This window comes from Eleutherodactylus coqui, chromosome 1 (assembly GCF_035609145.1).
Source record: "Eleutherodactylus coqui strain aEleCoq1 chromosome 1, aEleCoq1.hap1, whole genome shotgun sequence".
NCBI lineage: Eukaryota > Metazoa > Chordata > Amphibia > Anura > Eleutherodactylidae > Eleutherodactylus > Eleutherodactylus coqui.
The window spans coordinates 440,788,596-440,801,662 of NC_089837.1; positions in this window are offsets into that span (position 1 = coordinate 440,788,596).

The window sequence follows — 13,067 nt, forward strand, 5'->3', positions numbered from 1 at the left end:
AGGAAAAAAATGCTACATACTGCTGTATAAATCCTTCAACTTTGGGGCTGCCCGAAAGACGAAACCTTTAAGTAGCTGTCTGGCTTATAGAAAAAAGAAAATCTGGGATTCATGCAGTGGTATGGGGTATTTTTTTTTTTATGGATCCCAATGGGTAAAAAAAAATTTGGGGGATGGGGGACTAGTTAGTTGTAAAGGAAAAAGAATACTCAAGTTTAGGTGATAACCCCTTGTAAGCTTATCTTGCAAAACAACATTATTTATAAAGGGAAAGAAAAAATAATGAAAAGTAAGATTGCCATATAATTTATTATTTTTCCTGTGCAAAGATGACATATTAGTGGCGGTAATGGCACCTTTTAGTTTTTCTCTGGGGTTTCAATAGCAGCATCCACCTTGAGCAGCAGCAAGCAGTGAATGTCCATGCTATTTTCTGTCTGGGGAAAAAAAGGGAACGCTTACCCTTGCCTCCTTTAGGGTAGGACCATCTATCCACCTTGCCTTTACTTTTCTGTTCTCTTGGCTTATACACCTGTTTATGAAAGGGTTCTTTTTAGGAAGGTAATCAGTTGGGAACCCTTTCTTCTTGTCCCCCATTTTTTTCCAGAATTTTATCAAGCTCTGGCCCAAACAGATACTCCCCTTGAAAGATGGAACATAATTTATTCCTGGAGATAGTGTCTCGTGCCCAGGCCTTAAGCCATAGCACTCACCTAGCAAAGTTCCCCAGTACCACATTTTTGGCACAGAAGCGCACAAAATCTGCTGAGGCGTCAGCCAAGAATCCGGTGGCCATTTTGAGTAATGGCACAAATTTGAGTATCTCATCCCCGGAGGTTTTAAATGCTTTTTCAAGTTGCGAAAGCCACAAATACATAGAACGTGCAACGGAAGTGATTGCTTAATTTGTTTCTACCAGACTATATGTGGTTTCCCATGATTATTAAGGAGAAAATCTGGTGCTGCAGCGCTTTGAATATGGAGCGTCGCATGGTATGGTACTGCTGCCCGCCCACAAGTGACCTATGAAGCAAGGGAAGCATTAGGATGCTGTATGGAAAAATGAAAAAAAAAAGTGATTTATAAAATGTATTTTAAACTATTATTAGCAGTAGACAGGCTGTTAGTGATTTGGTGTTTTTGTGGGATAAATCATGGGATCTTTTTATGTTAAAGGGTCAATCTTTGAGCAAAATTTTGTTTTACATATTAATGTAATCTACATGAAGTAGATGCAAATAAGGAAGATGGAACAATACCTCTGCAGCGCCACATATTACATGGCAGCATCCCTTCAAATCAATGTACGACTCTTAAAACAAGTCTTTAAAACAATGATTGGTAATAGGAAAGCAAGCCAGAAAACCATACAGACAGCTTTTTTGGGGGCGTTTTCCCCTCATCAGTGTGCAGTAGGTTTCTGGCCTGGATGGTGTTGTCTCTTCATAAGGAGAGCACCCAGAAAGTGTGTGGAGACACCTAAGAGGTGAGTGGGTCCGAAGGAGTATTGTATCTCCCCAAGGAGAGCATCCAGAAGGGGTGTGGAGCATACATGGCCTTGATTTGAAGGAATCCTACCATTCAATAGGTGGTGCTGCAGAGGTATTGTTCCATCTTCCTCATTTGCATATATTATCCAAAGGAGCATGCATGGCCTTACTCACTAATCTTCTAGGTGTCTCTACATTCCTTCTAGGTGCTCTCCTTTGGGAGAGATGATGCTTCTCCATATCCACTCATCTCCTAGGTGTCTCCACACCCCTTCTAGGTGCTCTCCTTAGGAAGAGACGACACCCCTCCTGACCAACTCACCTCCTAGATATCTTCACACCCCTTCTGGGTGCTCTAATTAAGCAGAGAGACGACCCCCAACCCCAGACCCTCATGAAGTAGAGTAACTTTGTAAATGCATTGAGTTATGTCTCTTGTGTGTATTCTCAATTATAGCTGGTATTATAGACCAGAGCTGTATTCGCAGTTCTGCTGGTTGTTAGAAACAGTAAAAAAGCTTTTGGACACCCCCCTCATACAGAACTTATGTAATCCAATATAATACATTGGGAGTGTATTTTTCTGGTTACTGTACAGTGTTTGCTATATTGATGACTCTTCCCGGACTGCAACTCACCAAAAGAATCTCTGTGCCGATATTTTTCCAGCAAGAAACATTGTAAGATTTCAGCTTTGAAGCCTGTCAAATAGTGAATGCAGCTTTGGATTATAATGTAGGCTCTAACTTAACTCTAGAAGATAAGCAATTTATTAACAAAGTTACTCAACTCAAAGTTCAGTTTCGTAGAAACTCAGAGGTCCAGACATTTTGTCCTTATTACAGATCCTAAAATAAAGCCATATCACATACTATATGAAAGTGGGCTAAACCAACAACACTTGCATTGTGTGACCTTTCACTTTCATTTGAGAAATAACTGATGATGATGATGAACAGCATAACACTTAATTCTTACAAGTCCAGACTTACTGGGAAACAAAGTTAAACAGCGAATGCAAATATTGCTTATACAACAGAAAATTATGAGTGACAGATTATAGGAAAATGCTGGTTAAAAAATTGTCTTCGTTGGGTGAAGCAGAAATGCTTTATACAGTATGTGCCTATGGCAGTGCTTCTCTGTCAGGGTCTTGTAAAACCCTAGGATCACTTGGAACCTAGTTAGGGATTACTATGAAGACAGTAAGGCTCCTTTTAGACAGGCAGAATCATTGCCCATACGAGTGCTGATTGATGATCTAGCAAGTTGATTGGCTCTCTTTCAAAAAGACTCTACATTGGAAAAGGATTTAACCCTTTCCAATCCACTGTCTGACATGTTCAGACATTCTGATTGAAGGCTGTACAGCTTCCGATGTCGGAAGACATCTGGCAGGGTATTCTTACTGTTTATTACTGGCCGCTCTGTTGTCGCGGGCCTATCCAGCATGTCCCATACCGCTATACTGGCTCTAGCCAGCAGATGGCGCCATTGTATAATGGCAGAAAGAGAAAACCCCCTAGGAAACCCTGAAACCAAAATTGGATTGCAAAGGGTTAAATGAACGGTTGCATGAACATTCATTTACTACCTGTAATTGTTCCTACGACCATTTATTTCCATATTTACACACAGAGATGTTCTGCCGACAAATGAAGATTTGTCAGATCTTTAACCCCTTCCCTCTCCCTCCCCATGACGTAAGAGTACATCATGGCAGCGGGGTACTTCCCGCAAAATGACGTACCCTTACGCCATAGAGAAGGCGCGAGATCATAACAGATCTCACGCTATCCCGCAGCGGGAGCCAGTTGTCATAGCCGGCCTCCCGCTGCAGCAGCGGAAGTGCATCGGAGATCCGCCCCCCGCTGTTAACGCCTTCCCTGCCGCGATCTATGTAGATCGCGGCATGGGAAGGGTTCACAGAGGAGGGGGGAGACGGGGCGAAGCTAAGTATCGCCACTTAGCTCCACCCCCATCCCGCTCCTCCTATTGCAAATAGTGGCGAGGAGCGGGGAAGGGGCGGGAGCTCAGTTCCTGCTCCTGGCTATTCCATCCCCCCCCTGCAGACAAGGACACCGTATATCGGCTCAGCGTGAAAACCCAGCCGATATACGGTCGTCTAAATAAGCCCTAACGCTGTAAAGAAAACCACAAAAATCTATGGCAGAATTGATGCATTTTCTCTCCCTGTTATCATAAAAAAAATAATAAACGTTTTGCAATATAATCTATGCACCCAAAAAAGCACCATCAAAAACTACAGTTCACCACGCTAAAAACAAGCCCTTATACGGTAGTAGTGATAGCTCCCTCTTTCTGCCACACTCTGGTAGTGCAGCCACTGTTGCTTTAACTTTGAACTTGTCAACCATGTTTCCAGCTGTATTTCTAGGAACATTCAGTGTCTTTGCTATGTTTTGTATGTTTTTCCTTGTTTGTACAAGGCAACAATCTCTTCTCTTAACTTTTTGGACCATTTTCTTGACTTAGCAATATTTCTAATATGCAGTCAAACATCACAGTCATCAAAGCCCAAGACAGTCCAGATATTTGATGTATTTTATCTCAAGCATACCTCATGCAATTAATGAAGCCCTTGATTGGTTGTATCAGATTTGCTTGACACACCTAATTTGCAAATGCTCTTGTGAGGGATTCTATGGGTTGAATAATTCTGAGACTGCAACAATCATTAAACGTGACATTTTGTGCTGACTTTGTTAAACAACTATTTATTATATTAGTTGTGTCAAGCTATTATATTGTTATTATCTTTGTTTTTATTTAACAATAATCACTAATTCTTTTATGCGCTTTAGACCAGAGTCAGTGTCTGGCTGCTATAGGAAAGAACAGAGGCAAATCAAGCTTTTAAGTGTTATGTTACAGTGCCCTCTAGTGGCAAGTTTAGTGAATTTCACAATTTTAAATATTCACCAGTTTGGTTGCATTAACATATCAAAGCTGCAAAACTGTGAAACGTATGATGTACAAAAAGTGTTTATAACTTAGGCCAAATGCCCATGGACAGATTATTGCTGTGTAATTCGCGGTCAGACACCCTCCACAAATTATGCAGCAATGTCCATCCATAGACATTCTGTGTTAAACGATTCTCCCCTGCTCACAAGCGGAAATCAGCTGCGATTTCCGTCCGTGCTTAAGATCGCACGGACGGCTTCCATTGTAGTCAATGGAATCCGCCCGTCCCGTGATACTTCCACTGAGTGAGACCAGAGGAAGTATCATGGAAACCCGCCTCACAGCCTAGCACCAGCGCGTCATGTGCTGCACTGTGCATGCATGCCAGATAGCCGGCTGAGACACTCACGGTGGATGTAGACAGGTGAGTATAGGGTCTCCGGGGGTTGGCTTAGTTTACTCCATATATTGGGCAAAAATGTTATCTCAACACACTGCAATTTGGCACAATTTTTGCTGCATTTTAGGCCACACACCCTTTTGTACAAACCCCTTTTGTTGGATACAGCGCAAGTTTCCAAAAGTGTGTAAAACATTAGTAAATGTGGCGTAAAGCATGTTTGACAGTTTTCTGGAACAAGTTGCATCAGAAAACTGTCAAACATTGAATAGTAAATGAGCCCCACAGTTTGTTTGTAGACTTTAACCATGGAGAGACATAAGTCTGCCTGGGAGAGCTGAATGCACATCTCCACTGCTCAGTGCAGCTGTTTAATGTCCTCTATGCTGCTATTACATAAGGGTGTGCTACAGAAAGTTAGGATATTGTGCTCTCCTCTGTGTGCAGTGTATGGGAGATAACATAGCAGCTCATCTATTTCCACCAGCGCAGGCAAAATTGAGAAAGATGGAGCATGCAGAGAGGAAAACCGATGATAAATGCAGGTCCAAAGTCATATAAAAGGCAGAAATAGTGTTATTCCTCTTGTACACACAGAAATTTATTCTGAAAAGTCATCTGAAGTGACAAGTACACTTTAATTTGTTTTATGCATCAGGTCTTCTGTGTTGCATTAGTTTATACTGGATCTCTTAGTCCATGTCTATCATACTACTCCATCATTTGAATGGGACATTGTCATTCAGCTGAAGTCTGAGACTTTTCTATCTCTGAGATATAATAATACGCCTACTTTGAAATAGATGCAGCACAATCAGCCCGGCTCAGAGATACAGATCCCCAATAATGCCATATTTGGAATGTATCAAGGACATATCTGAATACAAATAAAAGTTGAAAAATTGCTGTAAGTGAAAAACAGAGTGCAAGAAGCATCTTTAAGAAAAAGAGCGATGCTGAGATTTTCCATGTGATTATTTCTGAACATAATATATATATATATATATATATATATATATATATATATATATATATATACACACATATATATATAAAGGTGGAAGCCCTCACTGACTCACTCACTCACTCACTCATTCAGTCACTCACTGACTCGCCACTAATTCTCTAACTTCCTGATGTTGTGCGAACTTGAAATTTGGCACAATTTATAGGTGCTAAATAGGAAAAGTAAAGGGGTCACAATTAGAATATTTAATGCTAAGTGCAAAAGTAAGTGCACCCATATATAATGTAGCTAATCTAATTCTCTAACTTCCTGCTATCATACAAACTTGAAATTTGGCATAACCATTCTTTAGGTCCTAAATAGAAAAAGTTAAAGGGTCACAACTCTATTATTCAATGCTAAGTGCAAAAGTATTGGCACCCCTATGTAATGTAACTAATAACACACATCTAAATTACACAAACATGAGATTTGCCACAGTAATTTTTACGTCCTAATAGGAAAAGTAAAGGGATTGCAACTTCAATATTCAATTCTAAGCATGAATCTCCCTCACCTCTCTGTGTATATACTGAGGAGAATCTCCCTCACCTCTCTGTGTATATACTGAGGAGAGTCTACCTCACCTCTATGTGTATATACTGAGGAGAATCTACTTCATCTCTATGTGTATATACTGAGGAGAATCTACCTCACCTCTATGTGTATATACTGAGGAGAATCTACTTCATCTCTATGTGTATATACTGAGGAGAATCTATCTCACCTCTATGTATCTATACTGAGGAGAATCTACTTCATCTCTATGTGTATATACTGAGGAGAATCTACCTCACCTCTATGTGTATATACTGAGGAGAATCTACCTCACCTCTATGTGTATATGCTGAGGAGAATCTACCTCACCTCTATGTATCTATACTGAGGAGAATCTACTTCATCTCTATGTGTATATACTGAGGAGAATCTATCTCATCTCTATGTATCTATACTGAGGAGAATCTACCTCACCTCTATGTGTATATGCTGAGGAGAATCTACCTCACCTCTATGTGTATATGCTGAGGAGAATCTACCTCACCTCTATGTGTATATACTGAGGAGAATCTACCTCACCTCTATGTGTATATGCTGAGGAGAATCTACCTCACCTCTATGTGTATATACTGAGGAGAATCTACCCCACCTCTATGTGTATATGCTGAGGAGAATCTACCTCACCTCTATGTGTATATGCTGAGGAGAATCTCCCTCACCTCTATGTGTATATACTGAGGAGAATCTCCCTCACCTCTATGTGTATATACTGAGGAGAATCTCCCTCACCTCTATGTGTATATACTGAGGAGAATCTACCTCACCTCTATGTGTATATACTGAGGAGAATCTACTTCATCTCTATGTGTATATACTAAGGAGAATCTACCTCACCTCTATGTGTATATACTGATTAGAATATCCCTCACCTCTATGTGTATATACTGAGGAGAATCTCAGAAACAGATTAGAAAAATGGAAAACGTTTCACTATCTGGTTTCAATTAATAAATTGGTGATCTAGTCCCTTAAACTTCTTCATCATTGTAGCTATGTGAGGTCTTGGTTTTAGAAAAAATTATATATCACATCCAGTGGCGTACCTTGAAGCTTCTGGGTTACAATGCAAAACGTGTAACAGGGCCCCCAGCTATAATGCTTTATTTATAGTACGGGGCTTCCTATATGGAGAGGCGTTATGGGCTCCCTAAGGCTCCTGGGCCCGGATGCAACTGCATCCCCTGTAGTTCCGCCAGTGATCACATCCAAATCACTTTGTAAGGAAAGCTCATACAATAAAAGCATTGTGTCATCATCAGAGTGTTTATTTCCATAATTCATTGATTAGCATTAGAGATGAGCGAGTATACTCGGTAAAGACAATTGCGGTGGGCAGGGAGCTGCGGGGGAGAGCAGAGTGGAACGGAGGGGAGATCTCTCCCCCCCCCCCCCCCTCTCCCTCCTGCTGACTGCCGCTACGCACCGCTCCCCCGCGCCGGCACCCGAACGTTTCATCTTGAGCGGGCAGGTACTCAATAAAGGCAATGCTCGCTCGAGCAATTGCCTTTACTGAGTATACTCGCTCATCTCTAATTAGCATGTATTTTTTGTTCAAGACATTATTATGGATAGGGGGATAACAAATATATGTTTATCATTTGTTACATACACCAATCAGTCATAACTAGAGATGAGTGAGTATACTCGCTAAGGGCAATTGCTCGAGCGAGCATTGCCCTTAGCGAGTACCTGCCCGCTCGGGAGCAAAGGTTCGGCTGACGGCGGCGGGCGGGGAGCTGCGGGGGAGAGCGGGGAGGAACGGTGGGAGATCTCTTTCTCCCTCTCTCCCCGCCGCTCCCCCCTGCTGACTGCCGCAACTCACCTGTCACCCGCGCCAGCAGCCGAACCTTCTCTGCCGAGCGGGGAGATGCTTGCTAAGGACAATGCTCGATCGAGAAATTGTCCTTAGCGAGTATGCTCGCTCATCTCTAGTCATAACATTAATACTAGCTGCCTTGTATTGTGTTGCAAAAAAAGACCTGTTCTTTTGAGACCTGCGAAGGAGGCACCAAAATGTTAGTAGCAGATCATCCTTTCAAACCTGTAAGGTATTTTATATTGCCCTATCTGAGGGCAGGAGAGAAGCAGAGCTCTGTGATTTATAGGTTTATATGATGATTTCTGGGTGTAAAGCTAAGTAATCTTGGCAGGATTCCTAGGAGAGACAGAGAGAATTTTGATTGGCAGCCTTCTTCATACAAATACTTATACAAGGACAGATGTCAATATTAAGATGAGCAGGAATTACATGCCTCCCAACAATGCCAGAATTGGGGAAACAGTTCCAGATTTTGGGGTCTGTCCCAAAGAAGAATGGCATATATCCCAACTCCCTCTCTCACCTGGTCCTCAAACTAAATCCATCCAGCAGTAAATCTACATCATGCACTCAGGATAGTGGATTCTATACAAAGCATAGCCTGACTCCTTCCTCTATCTCTGTACATAGTGTGCTGAGACGAGAGCTGTAGGGAGGACTCAAGCTATGCTGTGTACAGAGCACACTGCCCTGCAGTCCTGTCCTGGCTACGCGATGAAGAAATGTATTGAAGGACCCAGCAGTAGGATGGAAGGGGAGCACTATAACTAAGTGGAGTCTCAGAGAGGACGCTATAAGAAAGTAGGATCACAGTGGATGGACTGTTAGTAAGTGGGTCCACCAAGCATTCATTATTACTTTGTGGGATAACAGAGGGAACACTAATACTCCTTGGGGTCACAGATGGTTCACTATTTCTTGGTAGGGCCACACAGTGGTAACTAGCACTATGTAGGGGACCACAGACATATTGGTGTTAGCGGTGAGATGGAGAGAATGTGCCAAGACAAGTCAGGGCTGGAAGAAGTCTTCATGGTAGTCTGGGCCCCGATAGAGAAGAAAAAAAGAAAATGAGTGATTGCAATTAGAGGATACATAACCTTTGATTACTGGAGGTAACTGAGACCTTAGGACACCATGAGAAGCAAGATCAAGGATGACATGGTACGGGAAAACAGGGTGAATATGTGCTTAACTTCAATTCGGTCCTCTTCTGTTTATCCTGGTCAGGAAGGTTGGTGCCATGACTAAAGACATAACATCTGTCTGAGACAGCTAGATATTTTTCCTTATTGCTCACTGGTTTGGTATGCAGATATTTCTATTTTTACTGTCTTCAATAAAGGATTTTTGCACCTCCATGCTACTGGGCAAACTACCTTCTCCCTAGGGAAAACTGACTATTGAACCCACTGGAAAAAATCCCGGGGTGGACAACAATTTTTTTTATTATAAAAGTGTAAGAAAATAAAAAACATATATACTGACCTGTATCACTACTCCAGCTCCCGGCCACTGCAATAGGCACCATACTGCACATCCCAGCAGTTCCTGATAGAGTGATCACATGAAACAGCTTGCCTGTAGTGATCATGTAATCATTCTACCAGAAAGTGCTAAGGTTTGCTGTGAGATGCTGACTGCAGAGTGTAGGAGTGGGAGGAGTGATGCAGATGAGTATATATGTTTTTAGTTTAACAAATAAAGGGCCTTCATTAAAAGGAGGCCATAAGAGGCATTATGCTGGAGACCAGAGAGGGGCATAATGCTGGAGGCTATAAAGGGGTATAATATTGAAGGCCATAAGGGGCATTAGTATTAAATGGAAGCCATGAGGGGCATTTTTTACTTAGAGGGGTTTTCCAGGCAGTTACCACTGTTAGAGCCGGGATACACCGGGTCAGAGTGAAAGCCACTGCTCCAACCCCTGTGTAGTGGCCGACACACATAATTACAGGAACAACTGTCATTGAAATCAGTGGTAGCTGTGCTTGCAATTACAAATGCCAGTCACTACATATGGGTCAAAGCAGTGGCTTCTGCTCCAACCCAAGTATATCCCAGCACTGACAGCTGCTTGGAAAACCCCTTTTATGATTACCATGAAGGACATAATTACTGGGTAGAGAACATCATGGGTGGTATTATTAGTATCTGGGGTACTGTCAGAAGATAGTGTAGAGATTGCAAACCAAAGCCAGGTGGCTGGAAAATTAAGGAGTAAAAGATGTCTGTGTGTCAAAATCTGCAGAGACAATTTGTGACTGGGAGACGTTGTAATGGCATCTGGGCCAGATGAAGAATAAAAGGGGAAATGAACAATTCGAGTCAGAGACATAAATGGTGGGATGAGCACCAATCTGTTATCTAGCACTATATGGTCACTCTATATGCTCGTTTTTGTATAATGGTTTTTTTTAGCTACAATATAGTGGTATTATGTGCTCAAAGTCTGAAGGTATAATTTGGCCCTCATATGTTATCATTGTTAATATTGATCTTTGCAGTGGTCCTGTTACATCCACTGGGAGCACTAAAGCGTCACTCCACAGGTGGGACACAACTGTGTCCATTTAAAACTGCAAACACACACATATCCTACTTGCACGGACCAATTGCACCTCTCCAGTTAACTGAATGGACAACTGTTCCTAACTGATCAGGGAAAGAGTGGCACCCCTGCCTAAGGCCTTAGTCAGACGGGCGATTTTTCGCGCGATTTGCGGATCGCATGACGGATGCGCATCCGCAAATCGCGTGACCGGTGCGCGCAAGTCGCCCGCAAATCGCCCAAAAATCTGCTCCTAGCCGCGTTTCATTAGAAACGGGCCGGAGCTGTCCAGCGCATTGCATTCAATGGAGACGGCAATACAGCCGTCTCCATTGAAAGCAATGCGCTGCGGGCGAGCCCGGGATGAATTGTCGGTAAGGGCTTAAATATATAAGCCCTTCCCTGCAATCCATCCTAAAATGTGTTAAAATAAAAAAAAATTGTATACTCACCTTCTCCCGGCAGCCGGAGCTCCGCGTGGCCGTCCTGCAGTGGGTGTGAAGGGGGTGTGAGTCAGACCTGCCCCTGATTGACTCAGCGCTGAGCCAATCAGAGGCATGCCTCACTCACACCCATTCATGAATTCATGAATGGATGTGAGTCAGACCTGCCCCTGATTGGCTCAGCGCTGAGAGGCAGCAGTCACTCACCCATTCATGAATTCATGAATGGGTGTGTGAGTGTTTTCAGCCTCTGATTGGTCAGGGCTGTTTTGCCGCTCCATTGAATTCAATGGGCAAACATCGTTCTTCTCTGCCACAGCTGTTACAGCTGTGGCAGAGAAGAATGATTTGTCTTCTATATGTTCTCAATGGGGTCGGCGCTGCTGCCGCCGGCCCCATTGAGCGCATATACAGAAGAGAACAGGAATCGCAGATCGCAGATAGGTGCGATCTGCGATTTTTTGTTCTATAATTTATCGGACGAGCGCATAAAAAGCGCTCATGTGTCCGATACCATTGCAAAGCAATGGTTTTAAAAAAATCGCCGGACGCATGCGCATGCGCAAATCGCGGCTAAAAACGCCCGTCTGACTAAGGCCTAAAGGCGAAGTCATCGCCTCAATAAAGGCGGCCCACTGTCTTCTTCTAGTGACCTGGCTATTCCTGATCAGGGAGCTGGAGATATGCACTAAACAGACACACAGGACACAACACTGTATTGAGACACCAAACACAGAACAGGACTAGAAATACGGAACATGTCTGGCAACAGACATATCAAATACATCACTGTTCACACCAAATGTACAACAGATAGTGCGTACAACAGGAACCCCACCAAGAGCTCACATGCAGAGAGACACTAACAGACAGACATGCAAACACAGCTCTGAGTGGGCACAAGACAGTGATACCCAAGCAATAAAATGACCAGCATCAACTACTGAGAGATGATGGTTTTTATATGCTGCAGACTAAAGGTGATTGCCTGGCGGAAAATACCACACCCAGCCAGCTTAATTAACCCCTACCTGTGAAGTTGTGCATCTGGAAGCCTGTAGAACAACAGATTTCAGATGCACAACCTAACTGGTTTTTCAGTATGTTGGTATTATTCTTAGTGTGGTGGTACAATGTGATCATGATGTGGCAGTATTCGTCCCTTATGTAATGTCATTATTGGTAATGTTCATCTTGGTATAGTGGGATTTGTTCAGTGACAGTATGGAGGTAATTATACGAGTCCTGATTGTTATAGTGATAACTTGTGTGTGGTCTGTACACTTTTCCAAAATAGAACAAAAAATTGCATTATTTTTTAACTGTGTGTATTTTTTATACAAACTTTATTAACATTTATTCTGTTATTTATTTAGTTCCAGTAGGGACATCGCAATGTGATAATTTACTCACTTGTATAATGCTATTCTATTGTCAATGCAGCAAAGAATTATTCTCCGTGTGTCTAAAACTGCAAAGCAATCTATTAGATGGTGCTAAAGACTCAGCCTAATGGGCATACAGCTGTGGCATTACTGGAGATCTTTCTAGGCCTTTGTGATTGACATTGCATAATTGCATTTGCGAAAATCTGATGGGGACAGAGAGAGCCCCCTTCCTCTACTTAATCATCTTGATGCTGTGGTCAATATTGACCACGGTATCTGGGGAGTAAAGTGGCCAAGATTAGAGTTTTCTCTGATCTTGCCATTACAGATAGAGTGCGACTATGGAGCATATTAGCGCATGAACCAGGGTTTTCTCTTTTGACTATTTTAACTCTGCGTTATTGTGTGCGAATTTAAAAAAAAAGCGGGAAGATAGGTCCTGCCCTCTTTCTCACACGTAGAAAAACTATGTGCGAGAAAGGTA